Source organism: Megachile rotundata, unplaced genomic scaffold, assembly GCF_050947335.1.
Source record: "Megachile rotundata isolate GNS110a unplaced genomic scaffold, iyMegRotu1 scaffold1404, whole genome shotgun sequence".
NCBI lineage: Eukaryota > Metazoa > Arthropoda > Insecta > Hymenoptera > Megachilidae > Megachile > Megachile rotundata.
The window spans coordinates 7,501-12,500 of NW_027474700.1; the positions used below are offsets into that span (position 1 = coordinate 7,501).

Genomic DNA, 5,000 nt, shown 5'->3' on the forward strand with positions numbered 1-5,000 from the left:
GGAACACCCCCTTTTAGCCTCTCTCTATTTCGTGTTAAACGAGAAACGAAATTTAGAGTGTGACACGGAGGCTTTCACGCGGGGGGTGTCCGGGTAACCGATGGAAATCGAACCACGAAACCGCTTCGACGAACGAAGTCGCAACTTCACGAGAGTCCGCCTGCTTACGACGGACGATATGGTAACGTATCGCTTTACGGACCGGCTGAGAAGCGAAAACGATAGCGTAGTCTCCTTCGTTGGTAGACCGATCTGACGCCGGCCATGGAGTGTCCGTATTGAATCTCGCGATACCGCCAAGACGTCCAATATATGTAAGCAGCGAGCAGGAGACTCTGTGTTACGCGCGACAGCGCGTTTCGTATTTTCCACGGTTTTTGAATGACTTTACCACCCGGAACGGACTGAAAACTCGCCGCACGAAGAGAAATGCGTCACAGAGCGTTGTTTCATCGGCGGTTCTGTAGTTTTATACGGTCCTTTACCCGTCCATGGACGTTATCGTGTCGTCTTAATCATCAATCAGCTCGGGTAAATCTGTGAACAGAGCTATGACGGGACGACGTCCGAATACCGATACTCGATCTTGCGCTTGGATTGGAGTTAGTATTCTATGGACAATCGAACGAATTTATAAACCAGGTTAAATAAATCACGTACATACTGGTTTTCAGACGCTGAGTTGTTAAATATGAACAAAAATTTTTATACGATTACCCTGAACGGTGGATCACTTGGCTCGTGGGTCGATGAAGAACGCAGCTAATTGCGCGTCAACGTGTGAACTGCAGGACACATGAACATCGACATTTCGAACGCACATTGCGGTCCACGGATACAATTCCTGGACCACGCCTGGCTGAGGGTCGTTTATATAACTAAAGACTGCTTGCGTTTGCCTTTAGCAGCAAAAGGTTTTCTCTTCATTGTTAAATTTTTTTCGGTACCGCTCGTCGTTCGACTAGATAAAACGAAACTGTTAAACGCCGAAAAGTCGAACGTTTCGGAGCGGGATCCGATGGTCGAACGCGAGAGAGAGAACAACTTGCGAAATTGGCGAAAACGTACGAGCGATGGTTGGACATTTCGTCGGCGTTTGACGCGGAGAATGTTAAATGGAACGTTCGTGTCTCGCCCTCTCTTTGCTAGTGTTCATTTTTTTCACAGGCGACAGAAGAACATTTTCGTATATCTCGCAATTCTTAGTTTTTAGGATCTTCTCGGCGGAATGCGCTTATCTCGGCTTGCGTGAGTCGTGGTTTCTAGTTAAACCCCTAAAAGAGACCATATACGACCGCCCGTGAAAGAGCGCTCCCGAGTCGAAAACACCTAACTACAGAAGGATATTTAGACGAGAGAGAAAATGATTCTTCGCCCTGCGAGAGAATTGTTAGACACCAATTGAAGGAAGCAAGCCGAGAGTAGAGCGTGTTTACGGCGTTTCTCCGCGCTCCCGACGTTGTCTGAAATGATTGTCGAATTTTTTTTTCGACGGTGCGAAAGTTTATACAACGAGGGGAAAAGTTAAAAATAAACGTGCGACGGAAGCTCTTTCACGGTTAAATTATTACGAGATCGTAGCTTCGCCACGTTTTTTTTAACATTTACAAGCGCAGATCGCTTCGTTGTCGTTGATTAGAAGCGGAAGACCGCGCGATCCCAATACGGGTTCCGGTCGTCCAGTCCTCGAAGTGCATAATTGTGCCGGACGGACGTTGAAAAACCCGGACCGATCGAACGATAAACGCTTATTTGGTGATCGTCTTGCGAGAGTCTCCCTTCATTGTTGTTCGTGTGTTAAATTTCTTTTATCGAACAACGGTCGAACGCAAATGAACAATGACATTTACACCGAAGATCGATCTCGAAACGCTTTTGTTCCTCCTTTTGTGCGCTCGTGGTTTCATCGAACGATATATACACGACGAAGGTGTACCACGCACGTTAAAAATGGGATTTCTTTTTTCCTTTAACCCTTTATTCTCTGGACCATGATAAGTCACCGATGGTTTACATGGCTGTCTCTGGCATTCTCGCCCTTTTCTTGGGATTTTGCGTCGGAACGCGACAGCAAAAGAAAAAACGTATCGGACGATGCGTCTTTACGGTTTATCGACCGTCGAGTGTATATTCGAACGTAAATATGTTGTAACGGTATATGTATCCTTTAGGGGACAAAAGAAACATGAAACGATCGTGTGCGAGAGCGCGCCGAGGGTAAGAAGAAAAGGTGTCCGACCTTTATCTCCTCGTTGTCGTAGTCTCTCCTCGTCGTTTGTTTTAACGCGCCCTGGATAGATAAAAAGATATATCCGATTATAATATATACATATATACTCCGACGCGAGTCGAGAACAACCGGACGTCGTCGTCGTCGTTTTTTTTTTTTGTCGTTGTCCCGCCTGCCCGAATATGCGGCGTTTTAAGTGCCTTTTTTCTTTTGTCGAACAAAAGAGAGAGGAGACACCGAGCTTTCATTTTGGCTCGTACGTACCTTCGAGTAGTCGACGATATTGTGTTGATCCGAAAAGAGAAAAATAGTTGGTTATCGAACGATACAAGGAAAAAATCGAACGACATAATCCCTGTGCGTCGTTGGTATTAATATACCTTTCGTATTACGTGTCGAAACCCCGAAAAGAGCGTACAGTTTGTGGTATAACTTTGAAAAGAAATAATAAAATTTCGACGACCTCAGAGCAGGCGAGATTACCCGCTGAATTTAAGCATATTAATAAGCGGAGGAAAAGAAACTAACAAGGATTTCCTTAGTAGCGGCGAGCGAACAGGAATGAGCCCAGCACTGAATCCCGCGGTTAACGCCGCTGGGAAATGTAGTGTTCAGGAGGATCCGTTTATCCCGAGACATCGAATCGCGTCCAAGTCCATCTTGAATGGGGCCACTTACCCATAGAGGGTGCCAGGCCCGTAGCGACCGGTACGCGTCTCGGGTGGATCTCTCCTTAGAGTCGGGTTGCTTGAGAGTGCAGCCCTAAGTGGGTGGTAAACTCCATCTAAGGCTAAATATGACCACGAGACCGATAGCGAACAAGTACCGTGAGGGAAAGTTGAAAAGAACTTTGAAGAGAGAGTTCAAGAGTACGTGAAACCGTTCAGGGGTAAACCCGAGAAACCCAAAAGATCGAATGGGGAGATTCATCGTCAACGAAGCTGGCTCCCGTGTTGGTGCGATAGTGCCCCGGATGGTCCCGTTACGGCGGGTTTCCCATCGGCGTGGGCACACCACCCGCGGCGAATGTTCCGGCTATGTAGTCGTGCACTTCTCCCCTAGTAGAACGTCGCGACCCGTTGCGTGTCGGTCTAAGGCCCGAGGCGAAGACTGTCCGTCGCTTTTAGCGTACGATGACAGCCCCTTGGATGCCCGGCCGACTGCGCGACGGTACTCAGACGGTATCGGGCCGCAAAATTCTCGAACGCACTGCGTCCAGGACCGCCGCAAGCTCGTTCCAGTCTAGATACCGGATGTACGGACTTAGCGCCGTAACCGGGCCTGGCGGGCTGTTGGCAGGCGGAGTCCTTGGACTGGCCAAACTTTGAATTACCGGTCGGCGACGCTATTGCTTTGGGTACTCTCGGGACCCGTCTTGAAACACGGACCAAGGAGTCTAACATGTACGCGAGTCATTGGGATTTGATAAACCTAAAGGCGAAATGAAAGTGAAAGTCGTCCGTGAAGTCGACTAAGGGAGGATGGGCCTCGTTACGATTAGGCCTCGCACTCCCGGGGCGTCTCGTTCTCATTGCGAGAAGAGGCGCACCTAGAGCGTACACGTTGGGACCCGAAAGATGGTGAACTATGCCTGGTCAGGACGAAGTCAGGGGAAACCCTGATGGAGGTCCGTAGCGATTCTGACGTGCAAATCGATCGTCGGAACTGGGTATAGGGGCGAAAGACTAATCGAACCATCTAGTAGCTGGTTCCCTCCGAAGTTTCCCTCAGGATAGCTGGCACTCGACTCGAACGCATAACGAGTCTCATCTGGTAAAGCGAATGATTAGAGGCCTTGGGGCCGAAACGACCTCAACCTATTCTCAAACTTTAAATGGGTGAGATCTCTGGCTTGCTTGAATTTTCATGAAGCCACGAGATATAAATTGATAAAATTTTTCTTGGATCAGAGTGCCAAGTGGGCCAATTTTGGTAAGCAGAACTGGCGCTGTGGGATGAACCAAACGCAGAGTTAAGGCGCCTAAGTCGACGCTTATGGGATACCATGAAAGGCGTTGGTTGCTTAAGACAGCAGGACGGTGGCCATGGAAGTCGGAATCCGCTAAGGAGTGTGTAACAACTCACCTGCCGAAGCAACTAGCCCTGAAAATGGATGGCGCTGAAGCGTCGCGCCTATACTCCGCCGTCAACGGCAAGTGCGCAGGAACGGGATTTAGTTCCCGTTCTCCATGAAGCCTTGACGAGTAGGAGGGTCGCGGCGGTGTGCGCAGAAGGGTCTGGGCGTGAGCCTGCCTGGAGCCGCCGTCGGTGCAGATCTTGGTGGTAGTAGCAAATACTCCAGCGAGGACCTGGAGGACTGACGTGGAGAAGGGTTTCGTGTGAACAGCCGTTGCACACGAGTCAGTCGATCCTAAGCCCTAAGAGAAATCTAATGTTGATGAGGTGTCCTAAAATTCACGCTTTTCGAACGCAAATGACAAACATACGTACGCTCGCACGCACGTACGCGCGCAAAAGGCAAAAAATGTTAAAAAGAGAAAAAAATTGCAGTTAAATAACAATTTACGTCGCCGTCGTTTCGTGTTTGTGTCCTAATCCACCGCTCGAACATGATCATTTTTATTGATAAATTGACAAAAACGTTGAACGCTGAAAAAAAATGATCGCGGTTCGGATCGATGGATACTTCACGTTCGACGTGATGCGACGTTGTCGAACGCCTGAAAGCGATTTTTTTTCTATTTTTTGCTTGGTTAAATCTTACAAACTATCGAACGCAAGTCGTGTCGTCGTTGCGTCGCAGATGCGT

General features: G+C 48.6%; 1 non-coding gene and 1 pseudogene across 1 annotated transcript; both read left to right on the top strand.

Annotated features, from left to right (window-relative positions):
- Positions 1-714: 714 nt before the first annotated feature.
- LOC143266549 (5.8S ribosomal RNA) lies at positions 715-869 on the top strand. The gene has a single exon (XR_013041506.1). It is a non-coding gene; the product is annotated as a 5.8S ribosomal RNA (ribosomal RNA).
- Positions 870-2,689: 1,820 nt separating this feature from the next.
- Positions 2,690-5,000, top strand: part of LOC143266551 (large subunit ribosomal RNA) — a 5,320-nt pseudogene continuing 3,009 nt past the window's right edge.